At 45.1% G+C, this 22,714-nt stretch overlaps 1 long non-coding RNA gene across 1 annotated transcript; it reads right to left on the reverse strand.

Moving 5' to 3' along the window:
• Positions 1–836: 836 nt before the first annotated feature.
• On the reverse strand, positions 837–15,406 carry LOC144164986 (uncharacterized). Its single transcript, XR_013321293.1, has 3 exons — positions 15,333–15,406; positions 8,431–8,508; positions 837–1,013 (listed from the first exon to the last, which is right to left on the reverse strand). It is a non-coding gene; the product is annotated as an uncharacterized LOC144164986 (long non-coding RNA).
• Positions 15,407–22,714: the final 7,308 nt, after the last annotated feature.

Here is a 22,714-nt window from a genome sequence, read left to right on the forward strand (position 1 = left end):
ACGCTAAATGATCGAGGTCTGAAATAAAATACCATAATTTAGTAACAATGAAGCAGCTAAACACTAGGAATGTGTAAGAAAGAAAGCGGGGATGGTCCGTTGTCGCAAGCATTAATGCTTCTCAATGCGATCTGGATATTTATTTAATTCATAGCTGATGCATAAGGTATTCATATTATGCCCTTAGGACCATGCTACTAAGCTTGCAGTGTCAACACATCCTTAAAACCATCGTGGCGATGAGTGATATGGATGGTCGAGTAAAAGGTATTCCCGTGTACGTTAAGTATTCAATTGTCGCATAAATTGTCGCATCCTGACCTGAGTATCAAATGTCCTATGCGGTGGTCTTGACAACCTGTACGAAAATACATTTATTTTCGTTTGAGGTTCGTATATCTTCGCGTGGTTGACATTTTCCCGCCGAAGGACCCGAAGACAATTATACGCACTAGACGTTTCGACGTATCCGCCACCTGGCAACGGGCGCGACACCATGAGGGACTGGAAGGGCGGAAAAGAAGAAACGCGAGCTCATCGAACGACGACGAACAGGGGGCACTGAGAACTTATACGTGATTAACGGCAGCCACCCAGCAGCAAGTTCAGAACCAAGATTAAGCAAGCCCTAAAACAAACAAACAAAAAAACAACAAAGACATAAACCAGAGCTCACGTGAATGCCTCATGCTTTAGCGACACAGGGAGCCTCCGCATTGTCCTCCAGCAAACATCCGGAGGAAGCTGCCACCCGCAGTATTGGCTTGTGTACAAAGAAATGGTGCAGTGTCTTGCATTCACAGAACCAGAAAACTAAACGGAACGCTAGCCTTATATAGCCTTGTATAAACTACTTCCTGTTTTTATTTCATGAAAACAATTGCTGGGTTGACGGATTCCGGCGATACTTCCAGACTGAAAGTTAACGCCTGACTTGCCGTGTTCCAGTTACAAAAATGGTGGTATCCCTGATTGTCACAGGTCTTTTGGTTCTGGCGTTTGTCCTAAGCATCCTGCAAAAACATAAGGGGCAAGTTAAGTGCACGTTACAAGATTACGGAAATTGTATCACTCTGTTTCAGGTACTATGGCTGAAATAGAGACTTACTGATTTCTTGTCACCATGGAATTATCACTCGCTAAGAATTGTATAATATTGAACACCTGTTTCCGATACGTATTACTTCAAAAAGGTACTCAGAAAAGAATAATACGTTTTTCACTAGCACATCGAGTCGGGCGATTGTAAATACAGTTATAAACAGTCTTACAAGCCCGGTATGCATTGCTTGCGGAAAAAAATTGTTCTAGCCGAAACATTTTAGCGGTTACGGTACTTTAGCACATTATGACTCATTACTTTTGGATATATCTCATTTTTCCCCACGCCAAGACGTCTCTTCACTGCTTTCAGGCTACCTCCGTTCTTTACAGCGTATTCGATCCTCTCCATATTATACTTTCGTATCTCAGCTGTCTTTCGCTTATTGATTAACTTCGAAAGCTCCGCCAGTTCTATTCTGTCAGCTGGGGTGGAGATTGTCATGGTTTGCCGTTTCCTGGTTAGATCTTTCGTCTCCTGTGAAAGTTTGCCAGTATCCTGTCTAGCAACGTGCCCCCGACTTCTACTGCAAACTCCGTGATAATGCGTGTAAGGTTGTCGCTGGCTTCATGTGTCGCAAGCTCGGCTTGCTTGGTAAGAGCTGAATATCGGTTCTGCAGCACATCCTGAATTCTTCTACTTTACGCCTTACTGTTAGCTCATTAATCGGTTTCTTTCGTACTAGCTTGTTGCGGTCCCTCCTCAAATCTAGCCTAATTCGAGATCTTACCATACGGTGGTCACTACACCTTACCCTTCCGAGCACTTCCACACGTTCACAACGCCAAGGTTATCGCATAATATGAAGTCTACTTCATTTTTATGGTCCCCATTCGGGCTCCTCCACGTCCACTTCCGGCTCTCCCTTTTACAAAAGAAGGTACTCATTATGCGTAAGTTATTCCGTTCTGCAAACTCGACTAGTAGGTCCCCCCTGCTATTTCTACAGCCCAGACCATAGTTCCCAACTGCCTTGTCTCCAGCCTGATTCTTGCCTACTTTAGCATTGAAGTCCCCCATAACTACGGTATACTGTGTTTTTACTTTAGCCATTGCCGATTCCACATCTTCATAGAAGCGTTCCACTACCTGGTCGTCGTGGCTCGATGTGGGCGCGTAGCCCTGTACCAGCTTGAGCTTGTACCTCTTATTAAACCTAATGACAAGACCTACTGCCCTTTCGTTAATGCTATAGTATTCTTCAATGTGGCCAGCTATGCTTTTATTAACTAGAAATCCCACGCACAGTTCTCGTCTGTCCTCTAGACCACGGTAACATAGAACGTGTCCATTTTTCAGCACCGTAAATGCTTCAACTGTCCTCCTAACCTCACTAAGCCCTATGACATCCCATTTAATGCCCTCTAATTCCTCGAACAACACCTCGAGACTTGCTTCGCTAGATAAGGTTCGCGCGTTAAACGTTGCCAGGTTCAGATTCCAATGGCGGCCTGTCCAGGTCCAGGGATTCTTAGCACCCTCTGCTGCGTCACAGATCTGACCGCCGGCGTGGTCAGTTGCTTCGCAGCCACTAGAGACTGAGGGCCGTGGGTTAATTGGCGTATTCATGGGAGGTTGTGGCCGTTACTACACCAGGGTAGCCAATCCTGCTCTGGTGAAGGAGTGCGTTACCGGCAATGGTCGCCGGGGTTAGGCCGCACCCCAAGCCCCATTCTGAAATTCCATCAATACGCGCATTTTTTTTTAATCTGGTGGAATTGTCCGGCACCGGGATTCGAACCACGGTCCTTCTGCACGCGAGGCGGATGCTCTACTTCTACGCCACCGCTGCACCTGGAGAGGGAACAATTATGCGCAATTTCTCATCGCGCGTAGTTTTGCTGATAGTGAACAATTTTTTATAATTCTTGCAGGAGGAGATTGCTGGTACTATAGACTTTACCCTAAAATACATTCCGAGTAGGCGATGGTAAGTGCTGCAGGGCCCCTTTAAAGACGTCATGTACGTCTTGTTAGTATACAACTGCAGTGACCAGGAATTTGAGTCTTGTTTTAAAAGCTAATTTTAGCCGCCCTCTCTATTTACCTCAACAAACAACCATGTCTAATTTCCGAGGGTGCAGAAAATTTAGGCTGCAGTGTTTCCTGATTACGAGCAATAAAATTGTACACAATAACTACGGCATTAATTTCTCCCCTGGAACATACACATTTCTTTGTATAACTGAACTGTGAAGTCATTGAATTCAGCTTGACACTGCAGCTGAATAGACTTTTTTAGGCACTTGTGTTATTCCTTGACGCAGTGGTAACTAAAATCGCAGTTACACAGCTAGAAGCGAAGCGCCTTGGGAACAGATTGACATGATGAAACACCGTGCTTTTGCGGAAACATGAAACGGAGAAACGAATTGCTCCGTCCATTTGCGATACAGATGCCCTCGCAGAATATTATATTTTCTGCAAAATATTAATTTGCTGTAGCAACTCTTAAATTTTCCTCTAAATGCAGTTCGAAGTTTAAAATAAACACTGGACAAGCACACACTGGAAAAACTCCGCCAACAATCACGGACAAAGAAATGAGGATGAAGAATTAAAGCGTCACGTTAGCTAGTTCAGTACACCTTATAGCTTGAAAAACAATATGGAAAATTTAGAAGACTGTAACTGGAAGATCGCATGGACCTTTAAAGCAAAGATGGCTGCGAAGCAACTGACCAAGGCCGTTCCACTCAATGTGAAAGCTGTCGGAAGTGCACAGCAGTGATTCGCCATATGGGCTGTAGCGCCGTTATCTGCTCACTGCTACCCCCCCATGCAATTCAAATTTACCGCCTTCGCAGTGCTCGCGCACCCCCTTTCTGAAACTGCGCCAGCGGGAATTCTGTTCTTTTTGTGCTTGCCTCCCGCACGTGCCGGCATTTCACTGCCACTTTTTTTTCGCTTACTATCGTAAAAACCAAGCCAGCGAGCGTTCCTGACTCAATGGACGTGGGTGCCGCCGGTTAAGTATATATTTTTTGCGTCGAATGTACCTACAGTTTTCTTTGTGCTAAACAACCGGGAGATGTACTATGACAAGCGCCAGCAGTTCCCGAGTTTCGAACGCTTATGACTATATAAACCGCTCGGCTTTCGAAGCCTCTGTGGGACACGGCGACGACAGAACGCCGTGTGGCTCTACTTGGGTCCAGCGAGCGAGCTACGACAAGGCAAGCCTCTAAATAGCTCTGCCCTTAAAAGAGCGTCAGCAGCCAGCTGGTACCCCCGCTGTTCTTCTGTGGCCACAACGCCCCCCTCTACCCACCCACATCTTTGTTTCATTGGCAAAATCAACTTCCCCTGTTGGTCTGGCAGGAAACAGTCAATGGGAGTGACAAAGGGTACCCAGAGAGACATTTTCCTCACAAACATACAAGCTGCACGTGCCTACCAGAAGTCCGGGTCTGAGGATATGTCGAAGAAGCAAAAAAGCAGGCGGAGCTGCTAAATGAAACCTAGAAAGCCATGTTTCTCGTGTGTTTGACTGAAAAACGTGACCAGGCCGCCCGATAGGTCACTGTATGCAAACAGTGGCCTAAATACAGAATACAGGCTCCCAACTAAATACAGGCTCCCAACCAAGCAAGCATAGCCACAGGCATACTGAGGTGCCCTGAGAAGCATTTCGCTCATTCTATCTTCTCAACTTTTTTGTATAGAGTGTCGAAAGATCACCGTTTCAGCACTGTCCTTCCCTTACCCACAGCGAAGACGTAAGCACTTGGTTGAACAGCTTTCAATATTACTCCTGGTAGCCAATAAACTTCTACCATATTTCCGCGCGTATAACCCATCCCTGCATATAACCTGCACCCCCACGTTCCGTCGACGAATAAAATATATAGCCCAGCGTATTGCCCGCATCTTTTATGCACAAGAGGGTGGACCAAAGCTACTACTCAAGCAACATTACACATTTGTTTAGGCAAAAGAACTTACGTAGCTGACTCCGTAACTAGATGACTTACCGCATTCCGAATATATTTTCTCAGGTTGGTATATTGTTGTGCTGTGTGCGCAAAATAAGCACTATTGATGGGATAACAACGACTTAGTCACTATTACTAGTGTAGGGGCATTATGGCCCAACGTGCATTGCACTGAAGCTGCAACAAAGGAAATTGATTGATTGTAGTTTTTAACACGCCGACGCAATGCAGGCGATGAGGCGCGCCGTATTGGAGGGCTCTGGATTAATTTTGACCCCCTGGGGATCTTTAACGTGCGCCGAAATCTCGTACACACGGGCCAGATGTACACACTTAAAGATAAGCAAGGCAATGTCATCACAAATAGGGATAAAATAGTCACAGTAGCCGAGAAGTTCTATAGGGATCTGTACAGTAGCCGGGACATCCAGGATAATGCCGAACGAGAAAGTAGTTCACAGGAGATAGACATCCCACCAGTAACGACTGAAGAAGTAAGGAAGGCTTTGAAAGAAATGGAAGGGGGCAAAGCTGGTGAGGATCAGATAACAGCAGACCTCTTGAAGGATGGCGGAGAAATTATACTTGAAAAACTGACAAACCTGTATACGCAATGCCTAATGACCACGAGGGTACCGGAATCTTGTAATAAGGCGAACATCATCCTAGTCCATAAGAAAGGTGACATGAAGGACTTGAAAAATTACAGGCCGATCATCTTACTGTCAGTCGTCTACAAGGTACTTACCAAGGTAATAGCTAACAGAATTTCTGCAACCTTAGATTTCAGTCAACCTTAAGAACAAGCAGGGTTCAGTAAAGGTTATTCAACAATGGACCATATTCACACGATCAATCAGGTGATAGAGAAGTGCGCTGAGTATACTGAACCCCTATATATAGCCTTCATCGATTATCAGAAAGCATTTGACTCGGTCGAAACCCTAGCAGTTATTCAGGCATTACGGAACCAGGGGGTAGATGAGCATTATTTAAAAATACTAGAGGATATCTACAACGGGTCCACAGCTACCACCATCCTCCATAAGGAGAGCAGTAAAATACCTATATGGAAGGGCGTCAGCATGTTTACAAGAAGTATTCAGAACGTTGGATTGGGAACAGGTGGGAGTAAGGGTTAATGGAGAATACCTCAGGTAACCCCAGATTTGCTGATGACGTTGCCTTGCTCAGTAACTCGGGGGACGAATTGCAAAGCATGCTTTCCGCACTGGACGAACAGAGTAGAACCGTGTGCCTGAAAATTATTATGCAGAAAACCAAAGTAATGATCAATAACCTCGGGACAGCACAGCAGTTTGGGATAGGAGGCGAGGTAGTGGAAGTGGTAAGCGAATATATCTACTTAGGCTAAGTTGTGACCCCGGATCCCAACCATGAGGCAGAGATAATTAGAAGGATCAGAACGGAGTGGAGTGCATACGGCAGACATTCTCAGATAATGAATAGCAGCCTACCATTGTCCCTGAAGAAGAAAGTGTATGACAGCTGCATCTTCCTGGTACTCACCTACGGGGCAGAAACTTGGAGGCTCACTAAGAGGGTTCAACTTAAATTGAGAACGACTCAGCGGGCAATGGAGCGGAATATGATAGGTGCAACATTAAGGGACAAGAAGAGAGCGGAGTGAGTCAGGGAACAAGCGCGTGTTAAGGACATATTAGTAGCAATTAAGAAGAAGAAATGCACGTGGGCAGAGAATGTAATGCGAAGGCAAGATAACCGTTGGTCATTAAGGGTAACAGAGTGGATCCCTAGAGAAGGCAAGCGTTGCAGGGGGGGGCAGAAAGTTAGATGCGCAGATGAGATCAAGAATTTTGCAGGGATAAATTGGTCACAGTTGGCACAGGACCGGGGTAATTGGAGAATAATGGGAGAGGCCTTTGCTCTGCAGTGGGCGTAGATGGGCTGGTGATGATGATGATGATGACCTTTGGATAAGCAATTAAGAACAACCCACCTCAAGTTTTAGTATAAGCTGCATTAGGGATAACTTCTCATTTCTTGGAAAATAAATTGTTTTGCGGGAAATCTGTCAACATAAGGATTGATTTACAACAATTTAGTTTTTTTTTTGTGTTCCCACTTTCATTAAAACCTTTCCCAGCATCTAAACCCTGTCATCCTTAGGCGAGCGCCGTTCTTTCCTATTTTCCTAGCTCTACGAGAGATGTACAGGAAGCGTCAAGTTTTCGTTCTTATATAAATCATTTTATATAAATCATTTTTAAGACGTATTACAGAGATCGTAAGGATACGATATTTTGAATTGAATAAGCGAAAGTATTTTGATCTACCGACAGCCTTATCATTGATCCCGCACTGCGGCTCAGCGTGCTCACATTCATTCAGAAAACAATAGGAAAATTTATTTCGGAAAAGCAAACCACACCGCATAGTTCGCACCGATTGTGGGGAGGAATTTGAGGATGCTTCAATATTTTCATTACGTGTCGAATGCAATAGCGCTATTGTGGTCGACGATTAGGACGGGATAGTGCGCCAATTACCCCGGTCCTGTGCCAACTGTGACCCATTTATCCCTGCAAAATTGTTGATCTCATCTGACCATCTAACTTTCTGCCCCCCCTGCAACGCTTGCCTTCTCTACGGCAAGACATCCGTCACACGAGAATCTAGAGCGGGCTCGCGATGTCAAAGCATACCTTAGCGCTGACGCAATAGTACCTTCTAAGGGTGCCCAGGAGCAGGGAAAAATATCCGCTCCTTCTGTCATGTAATCTGCTGGTACAGTGGTCAAAGATCGCGGAAGTTTAAGCTCGCGTGGTAGAGCGGCGCTGTTTCATTTCTCACTTACGCCGCTTTTACATTGACGGCAAACCCCTGCGCGATTTTTGCAGAACTCGCCCCTGCAGAAGTTCATTTAAATGTATGCGATGACTTTATAAGCCGATTATATTGGCATATATCCCGTGTGCTGCATTGTTGCGGTGTCAAGTGCAGCAAATCGTGATTTTGTAACGATTTACAAAAAGCACACATTAATTATTGAGTGCAAATACATATTTGAGAGTATTCCGTGATAAAAACATGTATGCATTATGAGCGCTCGAATCCAGTTATACAAAACAGTCAAACTTCATCAATTTCTTCACCTCGGGCTGAAATCTGCACGCGCGAACCTTCTTGCCTGTTCTACATAAGAAAAAGCGCAGCCACGTTTTGTAATATGCTTCTGATCTTGGGGCTGAGGAGCGGAAAAACAGCAAAGAAAACGCTACTAGTTGACTGGACCTTTAAAGTAGAAGACCAGCGAAGTCTGTCGCGCCTGAGGAAATATTCTATTTTATAGTATAATCGATTCAAACACATATATCGGTCACCACAATCCACCGTAATAAATTCGCTTACCTTTAACATGACCCGGCATTTTTCCTTTTTCTTGTTCCGCATCGTTTTGTCTTTCTCCTCTGGTGTCTTTTTTTGTGCCTGGTAAACATGTTCAAGATTAGCACAGAGAAATTATTGTACTGCAATCCACAAATGTTTTTTGCGTCTGGTGCCCGAGAAGCTCTTTGTATTCAGATGTAAAAAAAACATTATAACAAAATAATGTTATTCATAATTAGAAAGTTACCAGAATAGCGGAGTTTCCAAAATCTAACCGCAGCATACATTCAGATACAAAAGAAATGTAAAACTATTATTATAGCAACTAACTGACGCGGTAGCTTCAGGAAAACACACACAAGGTTGTAACAGTGGAGGTAAGAACTGAAAAGAAATGGCAAAGATATACAACCTAATAAGGGCAGTTATGACTGCACCTATTAATGATAGGGACCTCTTTGTTATGTATTTCGAATTTTTTTGGCTTAATGAATTGGTTGTTCTACGAAAGTGAAGTAATTCAAAGTAGTTAAAGTGCAAAGTTTGACCATCTGACAATATTCTGTACCATATATAAGCACTACTGGCCAGGTTGTACATCAATCTAAAGCAAGTTTTGAGCCGCGAACCGACATAAGACCGGGCAAGCTATCCCAGTGTTCAGGTTGCGAAGACCCTACTACTGGCTTAAGGTTTCGTCAAACCTTGATAGATAGTATCATATGTGTGCTTATTGACATTCTCATGCTACCTCGAAACAAAAAAAGTTTTCAGAGGTAGTTCTGGGTACGAAGAATGTGGGGACATATAGTGCGGGCGTGTGCAATAATGAAGGGTCGTGCGGCGGAAACGTAATGCCAGGGAACCGTTAGTTGGCGTTCTGCGAAAGAGAACGGTATAGTAGCATCGAAAGCTGTTCTTACTTCTTTCGGTTCGGCAGCCCACAATAACAATAATTAACAATAATCCTCCACTTGAAATATTGCGACGTAAACTACTTGTATAAATTCTAAATCACCTTAATTAAGGGGAATTCTCCAATAAAACGCTCGCGCGAGATAAGTGCGCTGGTGAAAATGGCTGATTTAAAAAAAATTGCCGTCTATCTGCTCACCTCTCCGCAAATGTCATCGAAAGACGATATTCTTCTGCCCCTTCTGCCATGTAAATGCCTCTGTTCTCATCCGCACCCACATGTCATGTCCAACTCCAGAGTGGCTCCAACCAAAATAAGCAGAACCGAAATTCGCCGTAGTGTATTTTATGCCAACGCCTTCCGCTTTTCGCGCGCCATCTTTTGGAACGCTCTGTTCGTTTGAGTGTGGCATGCCGCAACATGTTGTAGGGTTGGGCGCGCATTTATCATTGTTGGGTCAACATAATTTCTCACTTGGCTAGTTTCACTTGCTACTACCAAACGCCAATTTGCTTTCCAATAAAGAATACTGGCTATTACCGATTTTATATTAAGTTTTGCAGCCGATATGCCCAATGTCGCCGTTCTATTTAACAATGTTAAGGTATGGTACCATATTAGTGATTCTGACAGGTTTTGCCTATACGAGCTTAGCTCAAGAAATCTTTGATCCGAATCAATGGAGAGGCAGACAGACAGACAGACAAAAATTTTCTGGTAAAGGTAGCCCAAGTGACATAACTGTCTTTAAAAACGTAAAAGGATTCTACCATTTGTGTACCGGAAAACTTATCGGATCAAAACGCTATTTTGAGTAATTAAAGCTTTTCAAGAGAGCTGATGTTTCTGTGGACACAAAACAAAGCTTATACAAGGACTGTGCTTCGTGTCATCCTAGAAGATTCTATTTCTAGAAGATCCTAGAAGATCCTATTGGGGGTTCTTGAACATATTTCTCCACCTCTGAAGAGCTAAATCATCATCATTAACGTCCTACTCTGATCCACTGCAGGACCTGAGCAGGATGTGCATCCTCTGCGTCAGCAGCCTCTGCCATTAACGTTCAATTTCTTCCGTACTGCGTTGTTCCAGACCATTACTTCCTCCAGAATTTCCTTATTTCGTCCTTTCGAGTTACGCCCCTTATCCTTCTTCAAGATCCGTCATTCGGTTCTGTTACTATGGAGGTCTACCGCTTGTCATTTGGTCTCCGTACATAGCCAGCCCAAGTTCACTTCTTTTTCCACATTTGAACTATGATATCTTCTACTCTAGTTTCTTCCATGGTACAGGTAGCTCGTTTCCTGTCCCTGAGTGTTACTCCTAAATTACCCTTTCCAGGGCCGGTTGAGCCGTCCTAAGTTTGCTTTCTATTTGTTTATTAACGCGCCAAGTGGCCCCTCCTTATGTCGTCCCCGGAGGATGCATTGGTTTTATATTATACTTTTGATGGCTAGGGGTAGCTTTTTTCATTATCGGGGAGTAATTGCCGAGTGCACCCTACCCCGTACCTATTCTGCGCAGCATGTTTCTCTCTTAGTTCGTGTGAGCAGAGACCACACGTCCAAAGTAGCTTTAATCTTTCACTTGTGGCGTTTTGTTACGTGTACTGAAGAGGACGCTTTCTTAATGCTATTAATCATTACATTTGAATAATTAATATATTCAGTTTTAGCCACATGGCCAAGAACTGCCATTGTAGTTCCTCAATAATTTTTGCAGGTGTTCTGTAGTGTCATTTTGTAAGGCTATTCCGTCTGAACTCCTTAAATAGTTCAAGTATTCTCCGTTTTTCCGTAATCCTGTGCTTTCCCAGTGCAGCTTTCTGAATTGCCCATCTAGATATGCTGTGAACAGTTTTGGCGAGATCTTACTCCCTGCTCCCTTACTTCCGGTCTGACGCCCTTTCGGATTGGGAATCTTTTGTTTTACGTGTGAAGGATTATCCTTCCCGTGCATGCCTTACTTATGTCGTCTGGAAGAGATTTTAATCTCTTCTATTCCCTGTTGGTTAAGTGCTTCCTGCACGGCTGCCCTGTGTACTGAGTAAAACGCCATCATATAGTCTATAAACGCCATTTAGAAGAGTTTAGCGTACACTGCGGATTTTTCATTACTTTTTGACCACATAAATGTGATACTTTGTTGAACACCCTTTCCTAAAAACAGCCTGCCTACTGGGTAGTTGGGAATCTACGGTGTCATTTACCGTGTTAACTATTACTTTTTCAAACAGCTTGTGAAGACCTGAGAGTAGGCTAACGGGTCTGTAATTCTTATGTTCTTTAGTATCTCCCTTCTCATTATAAAGATATTATTGACTTTTTTACAGGCTACTGGCACTTTTTGAGCCTTTTCGCCTTTTGGAACTAGTGCAGCAAGCTTCTCCAGTACAACAACTCCTCCATTCTTTAAATTATCCACAGTTATTCCAACTTCATACGCATATTTTCCTCTTTTCATGCCATTGAGACCATTTTGTAGTTTCTTTTTAGTTACTAGCGGGACACCGCTAGCCAAGCTTGAACGCCCAGTAGTTTTCCCTGACATAACGTCGCTGGCGTATAGTTAAGTGTAGAATCGTTGTTCCACGTTCGTTATCTCGTCCGTGCTGTGGGTAATGTTAACCTGCTCGTCTCTGAGTGTGCAATTTCAGTCTTTGCCGATGGCTAGCTACCTCTTAGTTGCTTTTAATCTTCTTCCTATTTCCAGCCTTCCTCCACCACTGCACTGTCAATGTTTTCGGAAGTTTCCTTCGCTCTCTTTTTTGATACTACTTTACCTCACACATTGTAGTCCTAATGTCGCAGCTCTATATTTTGCCTAGAACCCCCACGTCTTCCACAGTACCTGCATTGTCACTTAAAATTAGGTCAATTTCGTCTTTTGTTTTCTTTTTGTTTTTCCTTTTACGCCGCCTTGGTAGTTCTGCCGAACCCAGGCTGTGTTGTTGACATTGCATATTGTTGTTCCTCTTTCATCTTGCAATTGCTAGTATTGTGTGGCGATGTGAAGAAAACCCCGTGCCTATCACATGCTCGTCTTCAACGCAACCTTCTTGCCAGTCTTCAACACAGTCTTGCCAGGAAACAATACCGAACGAAATGAAATCCATTCCCACTGAGCTCTCCAAACATAAAAAAATCTTTGAGAACATTATCTTCAGGTTAACAAAAACAGACAACGGTGCTCAACTCTTGCCTCACTTAAAACCCAGGTTGATGACGTTCAGGCACTCGCCCCGCATAACGTCAGTGTAACGGACATTCTAGCCGACAGGATAGACCCTTTGCAAAATGCGCTCCGCCAACTCACGTCGACTCCGGTAACTAGGTACACCATTTTGGTACGGTCGTTTGAAACCGAAACCAATTAGCAAAACATAGAAGGCGGGCATTGACCGCTCTTCGTGATGGACTACAATGCCGGAGCATTGCTTCGTGCCGCAGTGCACGCAATGCGGAAATACCGGTCCAAATGGAGAAAAGGTACGTGAAGTTCCACGCTTTTGAACGAACTTTCTGACGTGAACTATGCCGGCGCGAGCAACCTTTGTGATACGCTGGGCGCGGTGCGCTGGAAGTGAATATTTGTCGTTGGTTCGCTAAGCGCGGGATTCCGTAGTCGCCGTCCGGTTGAAAAATACAGCTGTGTTGGAGTACTGTAGACCAGGCTTTGTATTCTAAATGAAGCCTGAGCATGCGCCACCTATTCATGCGACTGACAACGGCGCTCGACCGGGAAAACAGTACCACACGTTGCCAAAACTAGGCTGTTTCTTTACTCGTCCCTATGGCTATGCGCCCGCTAAATTTCATTGTTAAATGGTACCGCTTAGCCCCTAAACGAGCTTTTACCTTACCTAGGGCTGTAAACAAACTTTTCTTGCCGTACTACGCCGTCACGGCGCGGTTGAAAATTTCCTCTGTGGCGGGCGCGCACGGTATGGGAGTGTGTTGTTGGTTTCTTTTACGTTGCATTTAGCCGCGTGTCGTTGCAGAAGTGGCGTACACTGTTTTATGATGATCTAACGGTGGAAAATTGGAGCTTTTGCACTTGGTTCCCGATTTGCCGGGCTGAAAGGTTTGCTGTTACGTCAAGTTAACTTGGTGCCCATTGTCATTTCAGCCACGATGTATTTACTGTCGAATATTTTGCGACTAAAATACACACTCACTCCTCTAGTTTGTCACATGCTGCATGCATGCCTCCGACGTAATGCCAAAGAATTTTCCGCCCTCATCAACACGGCCTTAGAAAGGGCACTCCTGCGACACGCAACTCGCGCTATTTGTTAATAACATCGGCTCTAGCATGGATACTAACACACCAGTAGATCCTAGACTGAAAACCCTTTTATCAAGTCACTCACACCCGCGTGTCTCTACGACTATCCCACCTCAATTTCAACCTCTAAATCTTCAACTGGATCCGTGACTTTTTGACATGCTGTCAACAGTGTTTTTACGCCAACACTGCTGCTTCCGATATGTCTCCCGTTATATCTGAAGTTCCGCAGGGCACTGTCCTCGGTCCTATACTGTTCTTGACCTACATTAACCTCCCCACTAATATTCAGTCCAATATCCGGTTGTTCGCTGATGATTGCGTCATTTACCGCCCTGTACTTTATTCTTCGATTCGGTAATTCTTCAGTCAGATTTAGACCCCACTCAAACATGGTGCGAAAAGTGGTTAATGCGCTTGGACTTCAAAAAAACTGTAATAATCCCGTTTCATCGCAAACATTCACACGAAGCATTCAAGTACACCATTTTCGGTTCCGAAATTCTTTCTGTAAGCACGTATGGATACCTAGGCATCAACCTAACCTCCCATCTTTCTTGGCCGTCCCACATTTCTCAAGTTTCTAATGACGCCAACAGTGCACTTGGTCACATACGGCGAAGTTTAAACCTTGCTCCCCCTTCACTAAAGATCAAAGCTTACTTAACACTAGTTCGGCCTAGCGTCACTAAATGAAGGCTTTAGAGTATCGGCGCTCTTTTCTCTCATTGTTATGTGCCACTAGGGTTTTCATTTGGTAGGTCGGAACCGCGTGATACTTGTTTACATATGGGCACAGCCATTTTGTTTCTGGGCACCTCTCTCTCTCTCTCTCTCTCTCTCTCTGTCTCCCTTTGCTGCGCTGCTGCGCGGACGCGGGAGTGGCCGGTCACACTCTGCCGGTCACACTCTGCCGGTCACAAGCGGCGGCGGTTTCGTTGAGAGAGAGATGGCAACACCGCAAGCCAGAAACAATGGCCCCCAGACGCTTCCGGGTGCACGAAGTGGCGGTACTCTTAAGCGTAGCTTATTTAGTGACGCTAGCTTGACCTAAGCTAGAGTACGCATTCGAAATTTAGGACCCCTTTAAATGTAATCATACATACGCACTCTAAGCCGTTCAAAACGGGGCGGTAGGATTTATTTAATCAGAATATTCATTTTACACCAGCGTATCTGCCCTTACACGCCGCGCCAACCCTAGCCTCGTGACAAAAAATCTCTCGCTTTTGCCTCCTTCATAAATTCTACAACGCATCGCCTCGTCTATCTGCTATCGCTCCCGCTAACCCGACGTCATGCCGCAAAAGCCATGGCAAGGCAGTTAATCCCCCAGCAGCCCGTACTTCAGCCCATCTTCATTCATTCTTTGTGAAAACAGCCAAAGACTGGAATAACCTGCCCATGGACGCCGTGCACCACTCTGAACCCACCAAATTAAAGAATTTCATCGGTCACCTTCTCAATAACGTAATAGTCGACCCCTTATGTAATACGCCTAAACGGGGAATTCGAGGTACAGCAAATAAACTACTACAGGAGAAAAATGACAGGCGTTTCCGCTGCGCCAACCACGCTACGTCTATTGGAAGCAGAACACCTTGCGCCTTTTATAAAGCGGTATATAATACTCTAGCCACTTATGTCCACTTAGTGGTAGCTCTGCGGCGCTGAAAGACACGCACCTAAAATTCACAGTACGCGACAGAGACATTTTCACCTTTGGGTGGCTAACGCCATCATCCAGCCCCGGCTTAGCCGGCAGGGCTTCACCCACGTTCTTCCAAGGCCCCTAAGGAAGAGAGTTTGATATTGAATTCTAAGCACGCAGTATAAGAAATCAACAAGGAGGGCAAACCATTGGCCGAATGGAACTGCCGAATGGCAAACAGCCGAATGGCGAACCATTGGCCGATAGGCAGTTGGCCGAACCATTGGCCGAATTCAACAGAAGAAGGGAACTGCCCGTACATATTATAAGACCTGTATTCTAGTAGATTCCTGTAAAACCCAGTGTACAGCAAAATAGCTTCCGCGGACTTGTTCATCAGTGTGACGCCTCCCGCACGGAAGCACACCGACGGCTCAGACATTTATCGGCATATGTTCAGCTCTTTTTGCACAATACAAATTTCGCCACAGTTACGAACTGCAACCCTCTATTACTGTTACTGGTTAATACCGTTGCTGGCGCGCAGCTCAACACAAGCTCCAGACCCTGCATTGGTAGCAAGGAATGTTCTCGCAAACATGAATGACCCCTTCGGCGAAGGCCTCAGAGGATTAACAACAATCATTGCTCGCTTATAACTTCTGTTGCGGCCGCATAGATAACTTACCACTTCACGCAAATACCAAAGCCCGGAAAGGAGTTTTGCATTAAAAAAATTTGCCCGCTCGTTTAGAGACAGTGTCGTTGTCTTTCGGCTAAACAATGAGATGGAGCAACAAGGCGCATGCCAACAAAGCACAGGCGGATTGCACCTTATAGCCTCGACGGAAGTATTCACGTTGTAGCTACAAAAAATGATTGCCCCACCTCACACCCGGAATGGCGATATACTAAAGGTACCTTCTCTTAATTTCCCCAAAGCCTTAGATCATGTTCGAAAGGATGTGATTAACCATAACTTGGAATTGATAAGGAAAGGTCTTTGAACTTAAGACTATATGAAAACACTCCTTTTCAGCCATACTACAAGTCCTTCTGGTGCCAGACCTAACTCGAATAGTTTTTGCTTTATAGAAGAGGCTCACCCTTCAATGTCAACATGCCCAAGCTTGTGTTCTTTTGGCAGTGTTTACCACGTGTTCAACATTGGCTTAATGTGTATATCACTGTGTGTACAAATGGAGATGTAAGGCTGACTCTGGAGAGCTGCTGAACGCGGATGCTGACACCATTACTTCTTCAGCCTCCCATGCTACAACAACAAATCAGAGTCCCTACATGTTACGTGTTGTACCAGCATCTACAAACAAGGACCAGGCATAGATCTCACGTTGAAGAAATTTCCTATCCCACGGGTTCCTTGTATGCGGCTCTTAGCAGTCTATACACAGAAAGAAAATACAATGCGGAAAGAATCGGCACGCTTGGCCTAACGGCACTACAAAATGGGCGTACTACAATTTTGATTACTCCCAATTATGATGGACGTAATAACGCAACATCCTTCGGCTTGCGGGTGCTTCTTTACCACTTGCACTGCCAAGGTCACTTCAATTTTCCCTACAAGAACCTTCATCAGAGACGTCTTCGCCGTATACACCGCAAAACCGTTGAATAGGTGGTCGTCTAAGACTCCGGCCATGAAGTCGTCTAAGACTCCGGCATTCAGAGCAGGCGTGCAAAACTCATCACCTCAGAGAAACGCAACGGTAAGTTCAAGTCTACCTTCCGCCGTTCGCAATCACGAGTCGGTGTTTCCCACCCAACCTACAGAGTTCCCCTTAGCTCTTCTCAATCAAGGAAGACAGCTGGTGGTGGGTCTAGGGGATGGCATCTGTCGCCCCTGTACCAGGGATGCTCAGCCTGCATGTCGCGAAGAAAGCAGGAAGTATAAAATATCTTCCGAGTTCTTTACAAGAAAGGGATCGTCAAAGGTTGAAATGCTCAACTTCTCTTGTAAAAATGATGCTATTGATTTCTGCCATGTTGTAAAGAACTCGGGAGATATTTTAGACTTCCTGCATTCTTGTTCCAAACAAGTGCTCTGTGCCTTTTCTCTAGATATTAAAGATTTTTATTATTCTTTGCCACATGACAAATTGCTTAATTTTATGGAAAGCTACATTGACGAGTTCGGTAGTATCCCTTTTCAAAATGCCGCCGGGGCGTCTGTCAGTGGCTTTTTAGAACTTTTATCGTTTTGTCTACGTTCCACTTTTATTCAGTATGATGGTAAGCCGTGGCTGCAACGCGAAGGAATATGCATTGGCTCATGCATTGCTCCGATTCTTGGTGATTTGTTTTTATCCAAACTAGATAACATTGTGGCCGGCTGCCTTGACAACATGAATGTTGTTCGTGTGTTTCGTGTGGTCGTGTGACGAGCGCTAATATTAGCGCTCGTTTAGCGCTATTTTAGCGCTCGTCCCGTGTCACTGTCTTTTCTTGTGTCCCCGGCTAGTGCGCCTTTTACCATGTCGAAGTCGTATCACCAGCTAGCCCAAATTTCTGCGTTGAATAGGCGTGTGCTTCGAATACACGGCCGATCAAATGGACATATATAACACGGGAGTACCCCTTTAATAAATACCGTAATGTTTTTTTGATCGCTCGAAATTCATACTGTTGGCTGTGGGGTTAAATTTCATTTTAGGGAACAGAGTATTTTATTGCGTCGGTTTCGTTAAAATCTGTGTTCCCGCCCCCTTGTGACGGAGATTTATGTTGGCACGTTATCACGTAAGGGGCACCATTATTTCGTTAGGCATTCTGAAAACAGCTCTCTAGCTCTCTAGTACAGCATAGATTATTGTGTTACGTGCACTGCGGTCGTTCTGTTGCCCCCGGGCAATTTTCTTCTCTTCATTTCGAATAAAGTCTGCGCCATCTCCACTTTAATTACCATTGAGTCGACACGAAGGAACATGCACTTTGTGGCACTGCCCGACAGCCTAACGTGGGTGACGGAGATGTAAGTATTGAAATAATCCGATATTTTATATCTCCCTGACTGAGTACGTATCTTTGACGTGAACTACCCTCCATTAGTTTACTTTTGGTTTTGTTGTTTTTCGGAAGGTATCTTGAATCTTTCCCAAATGGGTCACGTGAAATCACTGACTTCGCTTCCTAATGTTGACAGCTTCGCCCAATCGATATTGCAGCGAACCATGCAAACCCACCATTCTAGACACTCTAGAAGTTTTAAAAGCGTTTAAAAAGTCCCTAAACGTAGTTCGAGGAGCAATACAGAAAGGGAAGCACTGTTGTGCAGGATCATTTCTGTGTTCACCTGGACGTTTTCTTCGTGAAATGTGATGAGAAGTGGTTTTCCCGTAAGATGGTCATAGCTTGTAGCAAGGGTTCTGGGTCTTCGGGTTAATCCGGGAAAAATCCGAATAACACTCGAAAATGAATTTTGGAACGATTCGAATTTATCCGATAGACACCCATTTTAGAGGACACGGCGGTAAATGTTCGAATTGCGGACTTCAGGGTATCTGTTTACGTTATAGGCACCACTGCTTGTTCGCACTGTTCGGCGATAACTACGAATGACGACCGGTGCCAGAAGGCCGCTTCTTTGTCTTCTTTCAAAAGCAGTGCACTTGTCTAAACAAAAGTTACAATACCTGATTTAGTTGGACACAAAAAGCTTCTGTGATATCTCGTGCCTTGTCATTACACCTTTGCCAATATGTTTGCAATATTCAGGTCGGGTGCGCAGTTACCAATTTTTACGCGAAAAAAAATGTGACAATGTCTCGCTATTTATCCGAACGACCTGTTCTCGAAAGCGGTTGAAACCCAAGTGTGAAGTGTGAGCTGCCGAGCGCGCTTGAAACCTATGAGCCAATTCTTAAGTATGTGCGTCTTGAAACTAACGACATCAGCCAGCTCAGAAAGAGTTTTCAAATTTTCAGAGCTATGAAACAAGCGACACTGTTGAACCACTCTCGTTTCGGAGTTCACACTGATAAGTGCCAAGGCTTTCTCGCTACGCGATGCGCCTTCTCGATCTACATACTTCTAACGTAAACGTTGAAAGGGCATGTTCTGTACTGAGAACTGAGAATCATAAATAAAAAAAGCGCGCTTCCATCAGTCTCAAAAATCTCGCGTAGTATTCTAGTGTGCATTCCAACAAGCTATAAGTTCTTATGCGGCGGAAAGTACGTCTTTCATTCAACTATTTGTGCTAGCGTACATATATGTGTCTGCCATTTAAAGTTTTTGGACAATATAGTTTATTCCGAGCATTCTGAGGCGTTCGAGTTCAGTTATCATATCACCTTTGGTTTAGAGTACTTAAAATACAGCAGAATAAAATCCGAATTTTGGAGAACGGGATTTTTACAAGTTATAAGCTGCAAAAAATACCCACATTTGCTGCAAACTTAACATCGAAAAACACCATCCGATGTTTACCAAAAATAAACTCAGAAAACACACAGCCCTGCCAACCAACAGCCTATCGGCATGCTAGAGGAAAATGGAGAACAGCCAACCTTCTCTACCACTTGCTTCCAGTGGCGATTTACTGAGTACCTTAAACCTCCTTAAACCTCTGTACCTTAAACCTCTGAAGGCGAAAAATAGGGTTTTGGTGGAGGCGTAGAAGTTGTTAATAATGTGCCGTCCTAAAGGATGATAATGTGAACGAAAAAGCCCCCGGCGATTCGTGTGCAGCCATGGGCTGAGTAAGGTTGGCTGACTTCCCGGGATTCTTTTGTACCGCTGGCAAACTTCACAACTGGATGCATAAGAGCGAATTTGGCTGTGCATCTTCGGCCACCAAAAGCGCTCCTATACTTTCTGGAGAGTTGCGCGCTGGCCGATGTGTCTGCCCTCGGGGATATCATGAACGGCGCGCAAAATCTCAGCCCTCAACGGTGCGGGGATTGAAACAAGGTTGAAAAGAATGAGCCGAAAATGTTTACAGATGCTGTCAACTCGTAGAAAAACTGGTGGTTGAAACGGTTTCAAATCTTACGAGGTCATTCTGATTTTGGTGTAGAAGCTCAATATTGCGGCAATTATTAAAAATGACACCCTGGAGACTGAAAAAAGTGCAGAATTCAGATGAGAGATTTTTTTATAGCACGCCAGTTCAGATTTTGAACTGTTCATCGTTGGCATAGGAAACTTATACCGGTATGTAAACACCTGTCTGGAATATTTTTCCACAGCATCCACCTTGTAGGCACAATGAAAATTTCGGGAAAATTGCGTGATTCAACATATCGCTCAACAACAAAAGAGGCCGCTGATATATCCAACTTGCTCCATTTTTTTTACAGTTGTCCAATACAGTTGACGAACCCCGCACGGGGCACCTTGAGCAATCTTGGTGACGGTGTTGGCGACACCGCGGACCCCGAGCCCCCAAACATAAGCTGTATCCAACCGTGGCGATGTGTTGTATGATGAAGGGTAGAAACCACAAACGGTGGCCGTCGGAGCCCAGGTCAAGCTCTGGCGGATGGGCTCCCTGTCTGTTTACCAGGCAGGGAGCTCCGGGACCTCTTCAGCTATCAGGGTAAGGCTGACGAAGAAAGTACCCCCGTTCCCTGCTTTTTTCTATATCATATGGCATTTTCTAAACCACCCCCCAAACGTGATGGGTCCCTAAAAGGGGCCGAACCGAAGTATCCTTTCCTTCTTTGCCTTCTATCTCGCTCCCAAAGCCAGATAACTACCCTTGTTTTCTGATCATTGAATCTGTGGACAAATCGAAGCCGGTTTCCTCTCAATCCGTATTTTTTGCTTCGAAATACCTTGAAGGTATCATCGGCAAAACATACGATGCCAAAAAGCTCAGAACTGGTGAAGTGCTAGTTGAAGTAAAAACTCAGCAGCAATCCACAATCCTCCTGAAACAAACCCGCATGGCAGATCTGGAGATCACGGTCACACGCCACCGAAGCCTTAACAGTTGTCAGGGTGTGATCTCTGCGGCGGATCTCATTTCCGAGACCGATGCCGACCCTTTGGAAGGCTTAAGGGATCTGGGCGTCACGGCTGTAAAGCGCATATCAATACGCCGCGATGACAAACACGTAGCAACTAGACACATGATCTTGACCTTCGATCGATCCACCCTTCCAGAATCCATAAATGCCGGTTACGTACATTGTTCTGTCCGCCCATACATCCCGAACCCACGGCGCTGCTTTAAGTGCCAACGGTTCGGGCATGGCACAAATTTTTGCCGTGGCAAGCTTACCTGTGCTAAGTGCGGCCAGCATGACCATTCTTCAGACAACTGTGAATCCGAAACCTTCCCCTGTGCCAACTGCCAGGGACCCCATGCAGCCTCCTCGCGAAAATGTGAAAAGTTCAAACAGAAGAAGCAGATAATCAATGTTAAGATCACCGAGATCACCTACCCACAGGCGCGGAAGAGGTTCGCCTCTTTCCCCGTGGGGAGGTACGCCGACGCCGCCCGCCGGGGGGCGGAGCGTCGTCTGGTTTCGGCGGGACCCGAAGCGGGTGGCGGTGTTTGTGTGCGTGTCGCGGTGGTCGAATGTGCGCATGTGTTGGTGCAGATCGGCGGCCTCCATTTCGGGCATTCAAGAATGTTCGCCTGCATCGTCGTCGCACCCACGGGTGCGAGCCGAGAACGTTGCGCTACCCGTGTGAGACGTGAAGGATTTGTAGTTGGACTCCACAAATAAAAGGAAGTGAGTAATAGGAACGTGTCGTATATTTTATTGAGTTGCTACACCCGGGTGAAGTGTATCACTAAACCGCCGTGCCAGCCTACCCGCTGTTTCATTTCGCGCGCCGCATTGGCGCCGAATGCCATGCTCAGTTGTATTTGTCGCATGGTCCTGCCATATTTGAGAGCTGAATAAAGTGAGTATCACGATCACTGCGTGTTGCTTCAAAAATTTGGCCTTGCGAGGCTGGGCAAAACAATCGCGACGGGTGTATCATACTTTTTTCTAATACTGAATCAAGGTAAGAGGGTCATTTTTATCATACTTGCAAGATTTTTACATTCAAAACCAGCGTTAACGCATTGGAAAAATAACGTCGTCCAGCTACAGCTTGCCTTGGTTAGCCACGTAAAAAAGTCAAATTTGGGTACTTCGCCTTGGTTTCACATTGAAGAGATTGCGGCATTAGCGTGCGGAGGTGCACACGGCGGAGAGGACGGGGTGCCACACTCGCACCTGACAGCGTGCCCGCTCAGAAACTGGCCTTCACGTTGGAGCTCTTACGAAAGACACGCATACAATTTGACAGCGCCAACTTTCTGGTAAATGCGCTGTATGTAGTTCTCAATTCATTGTGCGCTTCGTGAAAACAAAACGTACTGAAATTGGCTGCTAGGACGAATTTAATACTACTCCATGTTTGTTTCGCGTTTGATACTTAAGGAATTCATAGGGAAATTTTCCGTATAGTGGAATTCTCGTCTTCTG

This window comes from Haemaphysalis longicornis, unplaced genomic scaffold (genome assembly GCF_048455015.1).
Source record: "Haemaphysalis longicornis isolate Haplotype H1 unplaced genomic scaffold, Haemaphysalis longicornis Haplotype H1 scaffold_14, whole genome shotgun sequence".
Lineage (NCBI taxonomy): Eukaryota > Metazoa > Arthropoda > Arachnida > Ixodida > Ixodidae > Haemaphysalis > Haemaphysalis longicornis.